General features: G+C 44.9%; 1 protein-coding gene across 12 annotated transcripts in view; it reads right to left on the minus strand.

The window, feature by feature from the left end:
- CAMTA1 (calmodulin binding transcription activator 1) overlaps positions 1-21,663 on the minus strand; it is a 1,857,772-nt gene that overhangs the window by 1,248,140 nt on the left and 587,969 nt on the right. The window contains exon 1 of one of the 12 annotated variants that reach the window (XM_068238938.1): positions 9,500-9,553. The exons of the other annotated variants lie outside the window; for them this stretch is intronic. The gene's annotated coding sequence lies outside the window, so the exon portion shown is untranslated. Of the gene's footprint in view, positions 1-9,499; positions 9,554-21,663 lie in introns of those variants that run through there. 12 annotated transcript variants of the gene reach the window in all.

Genomic DNA, 21,663 nt, shown 5'->3' on the forward strand with positions numbered 1-21,663 from the left:
TACAGGTAGCCTGCTATATTTTTGCTTTAGGCTGGAGATCCGCTTTATTATCCTGGTTTCAGTATTGGAAACACTTCCTACAGCTATATATTGCTGTATATTGGTGTGTAACCCCAACCTCACAGTTTTTTGGGGAGACCATAGATCTTTTCTACTGGCTTTATAACTCTCAGTAAACGTACATTCCACAGAGATCTCCTGTCCAGTACTAAAGATGTTGCAGCCTGTGTTCAATTTCAGAAAGTAAATCAGTTAGAGGAGAAATCAATGATGTCATCTGACGAAGGTGCTGTGCGCCGAAACGCGTAATGACGTCATACGCATTCTGACGACCAGCCACGCCCACCCTCCAGCGAGACGGAACCCAGGCCTCCGGGAATCGCGCTGATGTCTTCCACTGCTGAGGTTTAAGCGGCTGGCTGCGCCGCTGAAATGCCATTTTAACAAGTGACATTGTGAGTATAACTTAATTTGTCAATAAAGTAACCTCTTTGAAAATGCACTATGGCGCGCTCCATCCTTGCCTAGATATTTCCTCATGACACCCTACAACGGAGCATCGCAGTGCATCTAATCAGAGGGGAGACCTTTGAGCGATACACCTTCTGACCAGGAGCGCAAGAAAAATTCTTCAGTTAGAGGAAAAGTTTACAATGGGCACACAATGGCCACACACCATACACTTTTTAAAAAATTTATTTTCAACTCAAGGATCGCAATCAAGTTTTCTGATTGATTGTAACATTTGAACAATCTAACCAATGTACCTCCCACACGTGTATAATGTTTCTCCAATTATGAAAAAAAAATGATTGAAAACACTGAGAAAATTGTTTGGACTTATATATTAATAAATTGACAATCTACCACACACCATTTAATTTTCATAAAAATTGATCAGAAAATCCACCACTCTCGGTCGACTCATATCGAATAAAAACGGGAAATCCAATTGGATTTCTTGCTCGAATAAAAAAAAAAAAAAAAAGATCTCAATTTTTTTTTCGGGAAATCCGATCATTTTTATTTTTTTTCAAAATCATAAAATCGGATAATTTTATTGTATCATGTGTGGCCACCTTTAATAATTTATCAATAACTATTGTAAAAAAAAATTTATTCATTATGTTATTTTGACTACATTTCCTTTTTAATAACTTCAGTGTTCACTACAGATGGGCAACGAGGTGCTGTGCTTTCAGACTTGCGTGCAAATTTAATGCAAAGTGCATGTAGCATGGCATTGGCCAAATCAGATGCAGCTGACACATTTTTGGATTGGCCGAGCTGTAAGTACCACAGGGCTCAGGCCTTAGACCTCTTCTCTTCTCCATCTACAACTATGGCATTGGCTAACATACAGGCTCGGATTTACCTCCCAGGAGCCTATAGGCACATATGTCCTGGCTCCCTAGACTTTGCCCTCCACAAACCTACGAACCCCCACCAAAGTGCACAGCAAGTGTGCCATTTTTCCCAGCAGTCACTTCTCCCTTACTTCCCCCGCTCATCTTAGGTGCCCCTTAGAATTAGGAAGCCAGAAGTACCCTCAATATGAAGTAGATAGAAGTGCCTCCAAGTATTAGGTAGCTAGAGGAACCTCAGCATTAAGTAGCTAGAGGTGCCGCTGGCTGAAGTAGGCTCTCATCAGTGAAATGCTGATAGTAGGGTCAGAAACCTCTCAATTGGAATCTCATCAGGACTCTGCATAGGGAAAGGAAGGAGGGAGGCACTGGGGAGGAGAGTGAGCCGCCTTTCCATCATCAGGCGCCTGTAGGCACGTGCCTACAGTGCCCTATGGTAAATCCGGCCCTGCTAACATATTAACTCTTTCGGCTTCCACCTTCACTTATGTGTGGATGACATTCAAATCTATATCTCAGGCCGCTGCAGTAGATGGATGTTACACATGGAAGAAGGGGCTGCACATGGAATGGGAGGGGATCTGCTGCATAAGGAAGGGAAGTCACAATACACTTGGCCTAGGGGCAGAAAACTGGCTGAGTGTGTTCTTACCCTCAGGGTAGGAACACACTAGGCAGAATCCCATATGCTTTTTGCACTATGTGCTATGAAAAACGCATATGCGATTCTGCCTTGTGTGTTCCTATTCTGAGTTTTTTATTTTTTTCATATTTGTGGAAAAATGTAACGTGTGTGATACAATGGTCAGATATTTCAAATGTTAGTAAAAAATGTTTGCATTTTTTGCGAATTTTTGAAACGGAAATAATTTTTTTTTTCTCTGAACATATTGCGAAAAATTTAAAATGTTATGGTTTTCGCTATTTTCTCAAAATCAAAAATAGCATTTTCGGTGCAAAAATTACCAGCAACACTGGTTTTGCTCATAAAAAAAACCCCACACTTTTAAAGGACACCTGAAGTGAGAAGGATATGAAGGCTGTTTATTTTCTTTTAAACTGCACACAATGAATTACAGCTTTTGCCTCTGATATCTAACATGAAAAGTAGGAAAATGTTTACACAGCTACTTAGACATTATTTGTACACTGTCATTTTAGAACACTTGGGCATTGATAGTGTTCCTTTAAAAACCTCCCTAGCGGTATGGACAGCTATATCCATGCTGTTTTAAAAATAAATGTTATCACTTTTTGCACAGAAATCCTGGGGCAATTGAATGCCAGGGAGGTTAAATTATCTGCATGTTTTGGGGATGTAAGAGGAGACAGCCTCTCACATCGCCAAAACATACAGCCAGGACACTATCTGCATGGAGTCAGGGCCAGAGCTACCATAGGAAAAAATGGGCAATTGCCCCAGGGCCCCAGAGCCTGTAGGGGCCCCCAAGTTGTCCCTCCTCATCTTAACTGTTGCTCCCCAGGGACTCTGCAGAGACTGTTAAGTTGGGAGGTGATTGGGGGATTGTCAGCAGCCAGCTCAGGGGCCCAGGAGGGAAGTTTGGCTGCAATAAAGGGCCTCTAATGACGCTTTTTGGTCGGGGGGTGTCTCTTGGGGGGCCCCCAGGCTAATTGTTACTTGAACCAGCCCTGCATGGAGTTTGCATTGTCTGCTTGCATTTCCTCTAGGTATTCCTGTTTCAAACAGGAGTACCCAGAGAAAACACACGCAGACACAGGGAGAACATACAAACTCCGTGCAGATAGTGCCCTGGCTGCAAGGAGTGCTATCCATTATGCCACCATGCCAATATGCCCATTGGAAAGAGCAGCTGGGATTTGTAGTGTCCTGATCACCCGGCAGAGCAGAGACAGTGTGTCAGGCAGGCTGGGGCACCCATCGCCTGTGCTGTAGAGGGGAGGTTGGGCCTCTCTGTCAGGGAACAGTAAAGCAGCCGACTCAGCACACACTGACACGGTGATGCATTGGGCTCTGCTGGTGGTGATGCCTCTTTAGAAGGAAATTAATTGATGTCATGATATTTGTTCTCGGAAAACCAAGACGAAGCCTGTGCAACAAATGACGGGGAAACTATGAAGAATTGTGCTCTGACTTTGAAGCATAATTAATAGCAAGTGGAACGCAGACACCTAATGGATCGCAGTAAATAATGTGTACGACCGGAGCCTGTGCGACTTCTACTGCAAAAACCTTCTCATTACACAGACATGATACACACGCTGCCATTACACAGCAACGGGAGAAGAGACAGAGCTGCAGGGGCTGTACAGAGAGGTGTGGCTGCTAGGCTGCAGGCCATGCAACCATAGGGGGGCCCAGGCCTGTGGGGGCCTCAACTGCTCACCCTTCCTCCGATACAAGAGCGTCACGCCTTCACAGAAAGTGTACTTGTCTCCACACTCGTTATGTGCAGAGAGAGTCATGGTGGTTGCACTATTATGCGAAGGGTGCATGGTGGACACAGCAGATAGGCCCACACACACCATGGAGATAAGCGGGGCCAGATTTCTGGAGGGGCCGCAAAGGTCAGGGCCTTGGGCGCCGGATCCACACTATAAGCGATATTGTGAGTGATTGCAATTGATTAGCGCTTGCTAAGCACTTTTTAAAAAAATCGCTCACATTCACTTTTGTTAAAATTGCGGTAAAAATTGCCGCGATCGTGTGCGTGGAAAAACTTACGCAATCACAGTGATTTTTACAGCAAATTTAATAAAGGTGAATGGGAGCGATTTTTTAAAAAGTGCTCAGCAAGCGCTAACCATACGCAAGCGCTCACAATAGCGCTTATAGAGCTTGATTCACGAAACCGTGCTAACTCAAAGCACGGCCGCGCTAGCGTTCTTGTGTGCATTTTTGTGCGCAACCGCAAATTTTCGCGCGCGAAAACACTAGTGCGCTCGTGCAATGAGTTAGCAAGTTTCATGAATCAAATCCATAGGGCTCGATTCACAAAGCGCTGCTAACCCAGTTAGAAACTTTAGGCGTGATAACCATTGCACCACGCTGGTGAAAAGCCAGTTTAGGCGTGATAAGTTTAGGCGTGATAAGTTTAGATAAGTTTAAGTCCCGCATGCAAAGCAGCACCATTAAAATCTATGCGAAGTGCACCAGACTTTGCTAGCGCAAAACTTCTGATCAGCTGTGCACTGCGGTGCTAACCCAGTTGGTGCTATAGTTATCACGCCTAAACTTATCACGCCTAAACTTATCACGCCTAAACTGAGTTTAGGCGTGATAAAGGGCTTTTCACCAGTGTGCTAACTGTTAGCACCGCTTTGTGAATCAGGCCCATAGTGTGAATCTGGCCTAAGAGAACACCTGGACATGAAGGAGGGGTTGCTACATATGAAACAGGAGGCTGAAAATGGAACTGTAGAGGACAGTTGGTAAAGATGTAGTGTACAGTCAGTGAAGATGTGGTGGACAGAGTGAAGATGTAGTGGACAGAGTGAAGATATAGTCGACAGTCAGGGTGAAGATGGAGTGGACAGTGTGAAGCTGTAGTAGACAGTCAGTGTGAACTACGCATACATCAAAAAAGGGCGTCGGGAAAAAAGGGTGCGTGGTGTAAACGATAAGCAGCATTATTGTTTATAAAAATATTGTGTAGAATTTCGTTTACAAATAGTGTTTTATGAATTTATAAATCATTAAATAATGTGTATGAGATCGGCAATTCTTAAAACGTTAATCTTCCCTGTTTCTAAACTGAAACTTATATTTATGTTTGTTAAAAACCCTCCCTGTACCTATCCCTAACCCCTAGACCCCCTGGTGGTGCCTAAGCCTAAGACCCCCCTGGTGGTGCCTAAACCTAAGACCCCCCTGTTGGTGCCTAAACCTAAGACCCCCCTGTTGGTGCCTAAACCTAAGACCTCCTGGTGGTGCCTAAACCTAAGACCCCCCTGTTGGTGCCTAAACCTAAGACCCCCTGGTGGTGCCTAAACCTAAGACCCCCCTGTTGGTGCCTAAACCTAAGACTCCCCTGGTGGTGACTAAACCTAAGACCCCCTGGTGGTGCCTAAACCTAAGTCCCCCCTGGTGGTGACTAAACCTAAGACCCCCCTGGTGGTGCCTAAATCTAAGACCCCCCTGTTGGTGCCTAAACCTAAGACCCCCTATGGATAATAATGTTTTACAAACATTAATAAATAAAAAATGTAAATAAAAAAATGTAAATAATATTTTTGGGGTGGATAATAATGTTTTAGAAATGTTTTAGAAATAGTGATTTAGTATCTTTATAAACGTTATTCGTCACGGGCTCATTTTGTAAAGTTAAATCATCACAAGCACAGTTATAAAACCTTAAAAAATCTCCGGGCGCCGTTTGTAAAACGTTAATATTCTCCGGCGCCTTTTTTCCCCATTAAACGATATCCCGGCGCCCGTTAAACGATATTTATAATGGAAGTGAATGGGGCGCCCTTTTTGTCCACTTGTCTCATGCGCCCAAATCTCCTGCTTCCGTAGTGGACAGTCAGTGTGAAGCTGTAGAGGACAGTCAGTATGAAGCTGTAGAGGACAGTCAGTGTGAAGCTGTAGTGGACAGTCAGTGTGAAGCTGTAGAGGACAGTCAGTATGAAGCTGTAGAGGACAGTCAGTGTGAAGCTGTAGTGGACAGTCAGTGTGAAGCTGTAGAGGACTGTCAGTGTGAAACTGTGGAGGACAGTCAGTGTGAAGCTGTAGACGACAGTCAGGGTGAAGCTGTAGAGGACAGTCAGGGTGAAGCTGTAGAGGACAGTCAGTGTGAAGCTGTAGAGGACAGTCAGTGTGAAGCTGTAGAGGACAGTCAGTGTGAAGCTGTAGAGACAGTCAGTGGGAAGCTGTAGTGGACAGTCAGTGTGAAGCTGTAGAGACAGTCAGTGGGAAGCTGTAGAGGCGGTGAGATACGGTAAAAATACTGCACCGCCCCGGTGTGAAAGGGCCCTCAGGGTGAAACTGTAGTGGACTGTAGGTGAAACTGTAGAGGACATGTGAATAGCCAGCTGGAAGCATAGATTGGTATGTGCTGGAGATCTCCCCTGGATTATTGTATGCACACATCACTGGGGGAACGGATAAACTCTCATACTGCTGATACTATTATTACATAGGACGGAATTGTGTCCAGCTGATCTCATTAATATCAGGTAACGGGATTTCTGGGAAAGCGCAATCACTCCAGGGTAATATTTGGCTGGAGGATTCAGCATGTATCTCACCGGCAGATGTCCTGTAATATCATCATATAACCGGACAGTAAACCACACCTGTGTGCAATTATCACACATTCCATGGATCTGCGGGAGGAACTGGCTGCAGAAAGATGACTGACCGATATACATTATATCAGGTTATTATTATGTAGTGCTATTATCTACTGCTATGCCATACAATAACAGCGGCACACATGAGGTATATGTTCTCTGGATGTGTCTGTATATGTGAGTGATCCCTGGGAAGCCATAATCCCTGGGATCGTCATAAAGAATGGTCCTCTTTATGGACAGGTCAAGCGATCGGCAATGGTCAGAGATCCTAATCATACCCAGTAACCCTCTATGGGGCATATTCACTAAGTAAAATCGCTGTGCGCAAGTACTTACGTCATTTACGTATCGTGCATTGCGCAAGTAGCCCAGCCCATGTTAACGCTGGCATTACTAGGGCATACCCCCCAACCGTCCCGTTTTCGTCGGGATTCTCCCGATTTGGGGGGGCCCTCCCGCTATCCCGGGCCCCCCCCTCTTGAATCCCGACGGCTGGCAGAGAATAGAGGTGGAAAAACTGATCCAGGCTCCAGCCGCGGTAATGAGGGATGCGGGAGCCCGGCTTCAATACTTCCTCCCTCCCTCCCTCTCTGAATGCCCCCTAATGTATGTCCGTGTGCCCCCCTCTCCTCCCCTCCCTATAGGCAGAGTGAGCGCAGCGGAGCGGGCAGTCGGGTCCTCTTACCGCTGATGCACGCGTACTGTCTCTGGCATCCGACCTCCATGTGCTTCCTATGACGTCACAGGAAGCATATGGAGGTCGGATGCCAGAGACAGACTCCCACTGGCACCCTCCCTTTCGGGAGTAATTAATTTAATACAAAATAAATTAAAAAAAATAAAATAAAATAAATTAGTGGGCGTGACTAGAGGGTTGGGGGCGTGGCCAGGGGTGTGGCCTAATTGTCCCGCTTTCGACACTTAAAATGTTGGGAAGTATGCTAGGGTAATGTGTGCTAGAGGAGCATTGCTAAGATATGAGATGATCCCCAGCCCCCATAGCCACAAAAAAATAAATAAATAGCCCAGACCATTGTTTACCGTCAGGCAGTATGTGCCCCGCTTTTCTGCTGCTGTTAACGCTTCTGCATTCCTCTGCAGTGGGAGGGAGAGAAGCAGGGGGGAGAAGCCACAATGCTACGCCCGGGTACTGATGTCCCCCCTCACCCTCCTATTGCTACGCCTCAGAGCTCTTTGACTACACGGGCAGCAAGCACACAGTACCGCCTCCTATGTGAAAGAAACCTTAAAGTGAACCTCCAGACTAAAAATCTACTCAGCACAACTGAAAAGGCCTGGTGTTTCTTTAACAGTTTCACAGCATCAGAACTTTGTTTTTCTTATAGAAGTCTCATTTTTAGCTGCATTTTTAGCTACGCTTCGCCCCATCAAAGAAAACTGCCCGGGCTTTTTTTCCCTGATGCTGTGCAAAGCATGATGGGATTTCCTATGTTGTTATTCACGTTGCCTAGCAACTGGGAGAGGTTCTTAGGACACGGGACAGATGGAACTGTGTCTCATGCTCCCTGTCACCTCCTTTCAACCAAAAAGATGGCTGCCCTCATGAAATCAAACATTTGCCTGTTCTTTAAAACAGTGTGGGTAAGAGATTATATTACCTATCTATTTTAATTAACATAACTAATGTAACTTAATGACAGTATGTTTGTTAAGGCTGAAGTTCCTCTTTAAGCTGAACCGTCCATTCCATTTTCATGGTAGGCTTCAAACACACAGGTAAAGCACCTCAGGCAGTAGATAATGACAGTTGCCGGAAGTGACGTAGTTATGTAACTGTAGATGAGACATGTGAATGGATTGGAGGCTATTTTAAAGCAGGAGGGGTGCTAAGGTGTGTCGCCATGTCACATCCAGGTGTGCTTTTCAGTCCTGACATGTTCTCTTTAAAGTCTATACATCAGGCTGCAGCCTGCACGACCCGTGGTGGGAATATGGATTTATAAACTCATTTGGAGGCATGAAAGATGTCTCCTCCTGCCAGGACACCTGGAAGGGACACAAAATCCTCCATCTCGGGCGCCCTGTGTGAGTTCTGTATTAGCGCGTGAAAAGTGACCTTCCTAAATCGCCTTTCTCTTCCAGCCATTGCGCTTCTTGGAAAGAGACGCTGGCAATTGACTTAAATGTTAATCCTGCAGCCGAGCCATATGTGCGGGGGGTAAACATATTGCCGTGCTGGAGAAGATCTGCCGCTAAATCGAGGCTCATGAAAGAGGTGATGATTGCTGGGAAATTTGGGCATGTAGCATCTGCCTGTTTGGAGGTCAGTGTTTTACTCCAAGCGCGTGGTTTTTCATTTTTGTGTTCTGTGAAGTCTCCACTCGACGAGATTCTTTTTATTTAACTTTTACCGTTATCTTGATGTTACAAAGATTTGCTCGTAACTTCAGATTCCTGCAAGGGCCATGTACGGCAGGCCTGAGAAGCTGCCGCCAAACGGGGGTAGGATGGAAGTTGGGGGCTGCTGCCCTTGGAAGACTTAAAGAGAAACTCCAACCAAGAGTTTAACTTTATCCCAATCAGTAGCAGATACCCCCTTTTACATGAGAAATCTATTGCTTTTCACAAACAGACCATCAGGGGGCGCTGTGTGACTGATATTGTGGTGAAACCCCTCCCACAAGAAGCTCTGAGGACCGCGGTACTTTTGACAGTTTGCCACAATGTAACAATGTTCACAGACAGGAAATAGCTGTTTACAGCTGTCTCCAACGGCCAAAACAGCTAGCAGCAGCTACATCACCTGCCAACAGTAACAATGTCACCATGTAATAAATGTCAGAATGTAAATCAGGGAGAGGAAAGATTTTACAATGAGCAAACATCCCGGCGCTTACCTGCGCGCTACGATTTTTTGTAAAGAGATTTTCTAAGCACTTTTGCAGAGCGATTCTGTAGTGAACTCTTTCACCTGGAAATAAATAAATACAATGTATTTATTCATGAAAGTGCGTACGCAATCACCGCAGAAAGTGATTTTGTGAGCATTTTACGTTTTTCCTATGACTTCCATTGTAGCAAAATCACCCTAAAAATGGTACAGGCAGCGCTTTGCTGAGCGGAAAGCAGACGAAACGTGCTGATATAAACTGTCCCATACGGAATCATTGAACAAGCGTTTTTAGGGCGATTTTTAAAATTGCTGCTGCTAAACAATAGGCAAAAACGCCCTAGGTATGGACAAGCCCTTAGTGTTTGGCTAAAGAGACATTTCATTCTCTCCCCATTGTTTGCATAATAGAAGTATAAAACTTTGCACATTGCAGCCAGAAAACCTCAGAAATGGCAGCCGTGAGTGTGGGAGATTGGTAGATGCATACCCATAAACCTCTGGTACGGTTCAGCCAGCAGTAGATGTTTGGTCCCTCTCAGGATTGGACATACCAAGAAGCCACCTGAATTAAATGATTCAGATGGCCAAATCTAGGGTTTGGAGTTTGGACAAGCAGTTTGGGCCACCTGGCGCCTGTCTTCTCTCTGCTCTCCTGCCCGTCTTCCTGGCCCACACACTACCCTCCTCATGCACACATCCCCAAATCTCTGTCAGACGGGAAGCTTTGGCAAGCAACCAATCAGGCGGGGGTGTTGGCACCAGACCGGCCAATCACATCTTGCCAACGGCTCCTTCTGCTAACTTTTGCTAACTGGTGCTGATGGTCTCGCGGATGGGACCAATCACTGCACTTACTCAGTAGCAGTCACATCTCCAAAGTTTGCTTCAGGCAACAGAACATCTAGAACCAGCCCTGGTACCTCTCTGTTTCCATAGTGTGGGCTACTGAGCACAACCAACCCTGACAGCACCTAAACCATCACTTTACATGACAGATGCCTGGCATGGTGGGATACAAGCTTGAATGGCTTGTGTACCACCAATTCAATGTGTTAAATTGATAATGGAGGTTAGAGGCAACCAGGGCCACATGGTGATCATCTTAACACCCCCTATAATAAGCAGCGTTACTACCTGGTGAGGTAGCACATGGGGTACAAGGGGGGGGGGGGGGGAACAACATGGCCTCAACTCTGGTAGATATGTGAGGTAAATATTTTTTTTGTAGGTAAAATATCTCATGAGGTATTTTCTTCTTTTTTTAGCAATTCTGAAAATTTTTTCTCCATTTCCGAACATGAGGTAAAACATGAGGTAAATGCATAAAGTGAGGTAAAACGTGAGGTATTTCAGCGGTAAGCATGCAGTAAATAAATAGTAGTAGTCTTTAACTGTCTTCCATAAGTTAGGATAGTCTTTGGAAGATGTATTTTTTGAGGTTTGAAGATGTATTTGATTATGTAGCAACCTATGAAAAGTATATTTATAGGCATCCCTTATTTAAAAAAATCCAGTGAATATTTGGAGTTTTATTTCTACTATTCTTTTCTATTACACAGCCTGAATAGGAATAACACTAAATCAGCAGCAATAGGAACTCCACTAAAAACTGCAAAATGCATACAAATTGACTTCACCTCCAGGTACAGGCAGGTCTTAAACTGATCAGTAAGGGCCCATTTCCACTATCGCGAATTTGCATTCTTTGCATGCAAATTCGCATAGCAATACAATTGAATGGGACTGTTTCCACTTGTCAGGATTCCTTTGCGTTTTTCTGTGCAGGAAAAATTCGCATGGCAGAGCCATCAGAATTTGCATACCGCTATGCGAATCGCATACAATGTATTTAATAGGAAATTCGCATGCGGTTTGGGTATGTGAATTTTCATGCGACTTTTCATGCGAATTCGCATAGAAACAATGGGAAATCACACCAGCACTGCCATGGTTAAATTTGCATACATCGTCATCCATGCGCATTCGCATGAAAATTCGCATAGACCCGCGACGATTCCCACCGCACAAGTGGAAATGCAGCCTAAATTATTATGTGCTAACATGCTCCCTCATTTCCATGAGAATAGTTATTTTCTGTAAAATTAATGCAAATTAGCTTATTAATTACCTCTTAATTTACCTCATGAGGTAAAACATGACTAAAATGTACCAGAATTGCTAAATGTCATTATCTCATGAGGTACATTACCTCACATGAGGTAATTTGTTTGATAACCCTACCAGAATTGAGGCCCTATGAGATTCCACACCGGGTGATACCAACCCTAGTGAGGTCTCTGTGCTGCAATCACTCTGTCAGTCCCAAGTGCGCAAGCTACAGGAAGGAAGATGGGAATACAGGATAAGTATGTACACCAAATAGCGCACTGTTGTCATGGTTAGGCAGTGGTGAATTTGATCATTTTAGAAAGTCATAACTGGTTGCAAATTGAGAAAAAAAAAAACGGTAATTTGAATAACATTTCAAAATGACTTCTATGGCCTTAATATGCTTTTAGCAATTTAACCTCTGGGTTTAAAGGATACCCGAAGTGACATGTGACACGAGGAGATAGACATGTGTATGTACAGTGCCTAGCACACAAATAACTATGAGGGTGACCTTATCAGTGAGGGTCACACTGTAGCCACTTCCTGTCTGAGTCAGGACTGAGTCAGCCACTTACATACCTGATATTTAACTCTTTCAGGCAGAGAAAGAAATAAAGGAACACAGCATAGTTATTTGTGTGCTAGGCACTGTACATACACATGTCTATCTCATCATGTCACACGTCACCTCGGGTATCCTTTAAAGGAGAACTGTAGTGAGAGTTATATGGAGGCTGCCATATTTAATTCCTTTTAAGCAATACCAGTTGCCTGGCTGCCCTGCTGATCCTCTGCCTCTAATACATTTAGCCATAGCCCCTGAAAAGCATGCAGCGTATCAGGTGTTTCTGACATTACCGTCAGATCTGACAAGATTAGCTGCATGCTTGTTTCTGGTGTTATTCTGCAGACAGATAGCTCAGCGGGGCTGCCAGGCAACTGGTATTGCTTAAAAGGAAATCAATATGGCAGCCTCCATATACCTCTCACTACAGTTCGCCATTAATGTTACCCATACCCACCCCAAAACATGGTAGGATGCATCTAAGCTACCAGCCTTACCACTAAGTTTGTACCACAATCCATCAGGTTGGTAGTGTCACTTTACAGGTTGGAAATAATGAACAAGACCTCCTGCTTTGTGCAGTGAATTACCCATGTAGGAAGAGGAAGTAGCTGGGCTTTCTGTGCTGAAACATAGAGTTCAGATTCCAGACTGGAACACCAGTCTGTTTTTGCTTACAGTCAGCTCTGGAAATGGATAGAGTCTGGAAGATGAAACGGAAGGGTCATTTTTAATGACATTAAATGGCAGAAGCATTTGTGCAGCACTGATAGGTGTTTATAGCAGTGGGATTTGGTTTTTAAAGGGATACTGTAGGGGGGTCGGGGGAAAATGAGCTGAACTTACCCGGGGCTTCTAATGGTCCCCCGCAGACATCCTGTGCCCGCGCAGCCGCTCACCGATGCTCCGGTCCCGCCTCCGGTTCACTTCTGGAATTTCTGACTTTAAAGTCAGAAAACCACTGCGCCTGCATTGCCGTGTCCTCGATCCCGCTGATGTCATCAAGAGCGCACAGCGCAGGCCCAGTATGGTCTGTGTCTGCGCAGTACACTCCTGGTGACAACAGCGGGAGTGAGGACACGGCAACGCAGGCGCAGTGGTTTTCAGACTTTAAAGTCTGAAATTCCAGAAGTGAACCGGAGGCGGGGCCGGAGCATTGGGGAGTGGCTGCGCCAACACAGGATGTCTGCGGGGGACCATTAGAAGCCCCGGGTAAGTTCAGCTAATTTTCCCCCGACCCCCCTACAGTATCCCTTTAAGTATAAGTACACTAGTGCTATATAATGCATATTTATACCCAGCTCATCTACTTGTCTCGTGGCAGAGGCATTGGAAGCGTTAGGTCATTGCACACGGCCCTTTGTACATATCCTCCATTATTATGTAGCTGGGATCTCGGTAGCGCTGCTGGTGTTATTTTGTGCTGAGATAGATCCGTAATGAACACCTTGAACTTCTCCATCTCTATCTGGAAAGTATAAACAGAAGTCTTCTTAATGGAGATGCTTTATATTCATGAAAGTGCGGGGATTCCGGCTCTCGACCGATTGGAAAGAAAGAGATGCCTTTATTAAAATCCCGAATAAACAGTAGGTGCGACTTGCGATTGGCTTTCGCGGCGGGCACAGTGTAATTAAAACGGTGCGGCGGATGGGAACAGATTAGCTCTCTCCCCTTACGTCAGGCGCGTCTGTCTCTTATTCGGATTCCACTGGAATATTTTCTGTAATAACCTTATTTTTTCTACTTGACTTAATAGTTTATATCTGCAGACAGAGATTGATTGTCGCAACAGAGCCGGGGAGCTGACTGCCTTAAAGGGAAACTCCGAACACAATGTTTATGTAGTATAGAGTAGCCACTATCAAACTTTTATTGCCGTCGGTGTCTCTTTCAAAGCAATTTACTCTCATCTTCTGTGGCATCCCTGTTCAAAAGGAATTGCTGAGTTTAGTTGGTGCAGAGGTACTGCCTCACCCTGTGAAGCATAAGGTCATGAGTTTACCTTCTGGCTTAGGAGGGGAAAAGAAAGAATTGCGTGAATGACTCTGACTCCAATATGATACTGATAAAGTTGTTACTTGTCTCCACACTGCTAAATCTGTATTTTTGTTAATGTTATTATTAATCACAGACATAGTCACTTCCTGCTGTGACACTAACAACTAAAGACAAATACAGCAACACAAACCTGACACTGTGAGATGCTCTAAATCTATTCCCAACTCCAGGCCCGGATTTACATAACAGGAGCCTATAGGCATAGATGTCCTGATACCCTAGACCTCACCCTCCATGAACCTACTACAAACCCCATCCGAACTGCACCACAAGTGTGCTGGCTGTCCCAGCTGTTACTCCTCCTGTATATCCTTTGCCTGTTACAGTTACAAGTGTCCCTTAGCATTATGTAGCCAGAGGTACCTTCAGTATTAAGTAGGTAGGTAGTGGTTCCCCCACTGAAGGGAGATCTCATCAGTGGAATGCAGAGAGATGGGAAGAGAGTGTAAGCTCTCATTTACATTGTGCTTAGGACTCTGCATATGAAAGGAGGGTGGGAGGCACTCGGGGAGAGGAGTGAGCTACATTTGCATCATCTGGCACCTGTAGGCACGTTCCTACAGTGCCTTATGGTAAATCCGGCCCTGCCCAACTTTATCCAGTGAGCAGTCTCCGACACATTGGTTGGAGGCTGCTAGTGGGGAAGCCAGCGGTGGAATGTGGGGACCGTAGGAGGAACAGGAAGGCTCTATAGGACTTCCCTCTCCTTGAGTATCTGTTTTGTTTGTTTGTTTGTTTTTTATATTTTAAAGTGAACCTCCGGACTAAAAATCTACTCAGCAGCACTGAAGAGGCTCAAGCCTCATTTTAGCTGCATTTTTACCTAAGCTCCACCCATCAAAGAAAAAAAGCCCAGGCTTTTTTCCCTGATGCTGTGCAGAGCATGATGGGATTTCCTATGGTGTTATTCACGTTTGCCTAGCAGCTGGGAGGGGTGATCAGGACACAGGACAGTTGGAACTGTGTCTCATGCTCCCTGTCACCTCCTTTCAACCAAAAAGATGGCTGCCCTCATGAAATCACAAACATTTGCCTGTTCTTTTAAAACAGTGTGGGTAAGAGATTATATTACCTATCTATTTTAATTAACATAACTAATGTAACTTAATGACAGTATGTTTGTTTAGGCTGGAGTTCCTCTTTAACTTCAGACTCTCTTTAAGTAAAGTGAAATCATCTGAAAGATACGTTTTGTGAATCAACCAAGACAGAATCCACTGCCTATAATTGTTATATATAAAATAATTATTTTTTATAATCTTTTACTTACAAGGCACCAGCAGCGTTTTGCATTCGTACATCTTTCTCGGAGCGTATTGCCATATTCACTGATGATGATCTGTGACTTTTGTTGCCTCAGAGTTTTACTTTAAAAAAAGAAACCAACAAAATCCAAGTATGGCCCGGAAAACAAAACTTTACTTCACTTGTGGATGTCAGAAACTGTCTCTATTTTAGCATAGAAGCACCACTAGCGGCCTGAACCCCCCTGGTGAGAATTTAGAAGAAGCATCTGGTTACTTGTTGTAGGAAGGCGTTGATGAGCCTGACATCCGGGCGCACGTATGAATAATGGCACGGCGGGGACACCGGCCCTCCGCTAGCGCACATCCCCAAACGCAGGTTATATGCCCCAAGCCTTATCGATCCAATAAGAGAGCGTTTTACAATGGACGCAGGAAATCAATGAGCCCAATCTCACACATCTACTACAATTATTAACTACCTTTTCATGCAAACATGAACATAAAATGCTTATTCCTCTTGTTGCTAGGCAACCTGTACCATATTTATCACTCGGTTTTGGACTCTTTTTTTTAGATTTTTTGTTTTTCTTTGAGAGTCACCGTAGAGAGTAACTCTTGTTTTGTTGCAAAATTACAAATTGCTATAACATTCATAATGGTTGTACAAGCCATTTGTAATATATTGCCAGTGACAATTATCTGCTCTGGCTACAGACGGCTGAGGGGCAACCTGGACCTTCTCTCACTACAATGGCTGGGGAAATAAAACACATTATTCTATTGTGATGATAAAACCGTACGGGGTCTATAAAAGTTTTCAACACACACACACACGCACGCACGCACGCACGCACACGCACACACACACACACACACACAAACACACACACACACACTACACACACACACACACACCACAAACACACACACACACACACACACACTACACACACACACTACACACACCACAAACACACACACACACTACACACACACACTACACACACTACACACACACACACACACACACACTACACACACACACACAGCACACACACACACACCATACATACACACACACACTACACACACACACACACACACACTACACACACACACACACTACACACACACACACTACACACACACACAAACACACACACACACATACACACACTACACACACTACACACACACACACACACTACACACACACACACTACACACACACACACTACACACACACACACACTACACACACACACACTACACACACATACACACACACACACACTACACACACACACACTACACACACATACACACACACTACACACACATACACACACACACACACACACACACACACAGACACACACACACACACACATACACACACACACACACTATACACACACATACACACACACACACACACACACACACACTACACACTACACACTACACACACACACACACACACACACAGACACACACACTACACACACATACACACACACACACACTACACACACACACACACTACACACACATACACACACACACACACACTACACACTACACACACATACACACACACACACATACACACACATACATTCATACACACAACACACACACCATACACATATACACACACACACACACACACACACGCTGTATATACTATATATAGTGCCAGATTTACCATAAGGCACAGTAGGCACGAGCCTACAAGCGCCTGATGATGGAAAGGCGGCTCACTGCCCTCCCCTAGTGCCTCCCTCCTTCCTTATGCAGAGTCTTGAGTTGATTGTAAATGAGGTTACTCGCCCAGCTCTCGGCATTCCACTGATGAGATCTCCCTTCAGTTGGGAGCACCATTAGCTACTTAATACGGAGGGTACCCCTGGCTACCTAATGCTAAGGGACACCTATAGATACCTATGATGGCCTGACGGGTAAGGAAGACGTGACAGCTGGGACAGCCACCACACTTGTGCTGTAGTTCGGTGGGGGGTTGTAGGTTCATGGAGGGTGAAGTCTAGGGTGCTAGGACATCTGTGCCTATAGGCTCCTATGATGTAAATCCGGGCCTGACCATATATACCATATATTATATAAATAAAGTGGCGTAGCAATAGGGGGTGCAGAGGTAGCCACCGCATCAGGACCCCGAGGGACCCACCCCTCAAACATAGTATTAGCTCTTTATTGATCCTGTGTTGATAATATTCACTTCTATAGTTGATTCGAATAGTAGTGATCATTAACACACATTTTCTCATCCCCTTCTTGTACCTCTGACACTGTGGTTGTCCTTGACTGGTTTTGGTGCGCCATATAAATTGTTATGTATAGAGTGCTTGGGGGGCCCCAATGCAAAACTTGCACCGGGGCCTACAGCTTCTTAGCTACGCCACTGCATATATTATGTTATGGCCAGGGCTCAAAGTCTGGCCACTTAGGGATCTGGAAAGCCATTTTGTGAATTGGCTGATTGATGCAACCAGAGCCGGGACAAGGTCCTCCTGCACCCAAGGCTGAGACACCAAAGTGCGCCCCTCCATCCCTCCCACCCCAGCTGTCACACACTGATTGCTATCACACTAAGAGGCTCCCCAGGGCACCCCCTCCCCCCTAACACCTTCATCTCTAGTTATCTGGCTTGCATTCACTGCTATGTATCCTCTTTTATTTTTTCTCTCTGCTTCAAACACAATAGAGGTCTGATAGCTAAGTGAGTTGTGCGCCCCCTCCTTCACTGTGCCCTGAGGCTGGAGCCTCTCTCGCCTCTGTGCCCCCTCCTACACTGCACCCTGAGGCTGGAGCCTCTCTTGCCTCTGCCTCGGCCCAGGATGTGGCCAATATGCGAACAAGAAACAACTTCTGTTTCAAGAGGAACTATAACCCAGGACTGAACTTCATCCTAATCAGCAGCTGATACCCACTTTCCCACGAGAAGGATGAGGACCATGGCCATGACATCACACTGTGGGAGGGGTTTCACCACAATATCCGCCATACAGATCCCCTGATGATTTATTGGAGAAAAAGTAAAGATTTCTCATGGGAAAGGGGGTATCAGCTACTGATTGGGATAAAGTTCAAACCTTGGTTACAGCTCCTCTTTATAAATGTAAGCATAAAAAGTGGGCAACCGGGACACAAGTGTTATTTTGAAAAGCCATCGTCAAAGTGGAAACATTTTGGCCTGGCGCCAAAGGATCCGCCCATAACTAAAAAAGGGTAAAAAAATGACCCTTTCTTTGAATAAAAACAGCAATTTATCTTGTGATCTTGTGAAGCCTTTTGTAAATGATTACACTCTCCGGCCGTGTTCTACACTCTGAAAAACATGCAAAGTGTTTAGTAGCGCAGCTTCAGATAAATTCCGAGCCCAGAAAATATTTCAAAAAATCCAAACTCCCCGCAGGTTTCCTCTAAAAATCAAAGCGGCGGCTGTGCTGCCGGTGCATGAAATTATAGAGTGGATTTATGGGCGATGCATACAAATATTATTTGCATAAATTTAATTTGTGGCATAAAGTCTAAGAGTAAACAAAAGGGCAATTTAGAAAATTATGGAAGATAGGGAAGGCATAAAAAGCCGGCAACAATCTCGCAGGAGGGAGGGGAGGGGAGGGTGCGACGGCTGCCAATCGGGAGGTCTTGCCAACAAACAGCCGTTTACTTGAAGTAAGGAAAAAAACTCAGGTGATGTTTTGGAAGCCCTCATTTACCCTCATGGAATTTTCATTCGTAGTAAAGCTGAAAAGTGGACTGCTTCATTAATCAAACAATATTTATATTTGATGCAGCCGTTCCAGAGAAATCCCTTTTGGAAAAGGCAGTCACGTGACCAAGAGAGCTGTGTACAGAGTATAGAGCTGCATAGAGAGTGGGTGTTCCCCAGCATGTGAGCAGCTTTCACTGCTGTGCTGAGCAAAGAGCCCCCTGCTCACCTCTTCCCCTTGCTGCTTATAAATAAACTCTTTGCAGCCAGCACTGCAGATCAGAATTTGTTTATTTATTTTTGTGAGTGTTTCTTTATCACTGGCATCTTCTGAAGTGCTTTGCAGAGTATATAGTCGTGTCACTGACTGTCTGTCCGGGAGCGACCTGCGCAGTAGTACCGGACAGGCGCAGAACACTCCCAGCCACGGAAGCGAGACAGGGACACACGTGCAGCTGGGCCGCGCGTGCACAGAAGAGCACGACTGGCCAAAAAAGAGAGGTGAACAAGGGACAAAGGTGCGGCCGGGGAGGACAGAGAGGGAACCCTCGGACAATATGTGGCTGGAGGATGTCCCACATAAGTATAAATACTATTGTACCTGACATCTTGGGTACACTTGAACTAGTTTAGCCTTTTTGACGTAGCTGCTATGTCCTAAAGCCTGCTGCGTGCTCCAGCGGCTGATTGTGCGCGCGCCAGTGCGCTCCCGTGCTTCCCCAAGTTAGCCCGGAGATCAATGAATGCGAACGCAGTCCATGTTAGGAAGACCGACGACTTCTATGAGAAGTCGTGATCCTTCTGAAGAAACAAAAAGTTTCACGTCCTCCCTTCACTTCCCGTAAGCGTGTGTTGCTGGATTTGGTTGCTGGATTACAGCAATAAGGCTGCCCATACATCACTTCATTTTGCCGGACGATCGACCTTTCAATCTGATTATTTTATTGGATTGGAGGAGAATAGATAACACAACGTGGCCACCCGATCAAAATCAGTTGAAAAGATCGACCAAAAATGCAGGAAAATCTCAGTCACGAAAGGTCTATTGAGTGTGTTCAGTATCCCGATGACCGATGGACCCCCAGGCCCATGAGCAGTGCTGAAGGCTCACCTGTCCTGGCCTCCTTCGGAGGCGGCTGTGTCACGGCCAGTGCCTGTATCACATGACACTGGCACATGTAGTGATGTCACTACGTGCACCGGTGTCCCGTCATTCAAGTGCTAGCGGTGACGGCAGACACTGGAGGAGGACGGGATTTGCATTGATGTGTGACAGATGAGTCATCAACTGTTGGAATGTGTATTTAGCAACAACAGTCTATTATGTGTGGCACTGGGGCAGGAGGCTTTTCAACAGATTTTAATTGGAAATCAATATTGGGAATTGCTGTGCAGTGTATGGGCAGGTAATATAGGCAGGTAATATGGGTAGGTAATAGATCCTTCTCTGATCAGATTCAATCAGAGAGGGATCTATCTATCTGGTCGTCTGGGGTTGAGTGATGTATGGCCAACCTAAAATTGACCTGAACTTTTGCGGAGGACAGAAGGAAACCATAGAGAAATGCACCCTGTATGTATTTAGAGTGTTAAGCCTATCTAATTCCCCCTCATCTGTGACTAATCACAACTGTAATTTGAGGTCTCTGCTGTGTTAACTCAAGAATCTCAGCAGTCCTCGGCAAAGCAGCTAATGTTTAAACAAGGGATGTTAACAATATGTCTGCTTCCATGAAAGCAGGAAGTAGAAGCACTGCAGATTCATTGCAGGATTTGTAGCAGCTGTAACAAAGAAATGTTTTTCTTTAAAGGTTATTATGCTGTTGCTTATCTTTAAGAGCAGAGACAAAGTTCTGAGTCCAAGTCCGCTTTAACCCACCTCACTGACCACCCCAGAATGTAAAAATGCAACCGATTTAAAGGACTGATCTTAGAAAAGCTCGAAGGAGTTAAAACTTTATCTGGTATCTCGAGTTTCAGTTTTATTCCCCCTCTTTTTTAAAAACAGATTTTTGAAATATCTTTTAATGCCTCAGTATTTTAGGATATTATAAAGATTTATATTGCGAGAAGAGAAATACTTTTTTTCTTGTTTACAATACTTTCCGAAATCCCGTCCCTGTTTGTTGCTTTTATGCTGCGCAGCGCCGACTGGCAATATATATGCGATGCGAGGAGCGGTTTAACGGCGGCGTTATTCTGTCCTGTGTGACGCACACGCCATAGTAAAGACAACTTCGCTTTAGACTGGGAAAATTATTGTGCAGCTATGAAATCCTGAAGTGTTTTAATCAACATTTTTATTGGTAATTCTTTTTATTATGATGATGCGATGATCCTTCTCATGTTGCTGCTTTGGAGGGAACATATTGAGAAGCGGAGATGGGCGATTAAAATTGCCTTCCTCCATCCTTAATTGCAACACATGCAAATGGCTTCATGTAATA

This window comes from Hyperolius riggenbachi, chromosome 6 (assembly GCF_040937935.1).
Source record: "Hyperolius riggenbachi isolate aHypRig1 chromosome 6, aHypRig1.pri, whole genome shotgun sequence".
NCBI lineage: Eukaryota > Metazoa > Chordata > Amphibia > Anura > Hyperoliidae > Hyperolius > Hyperolius riggenbachi.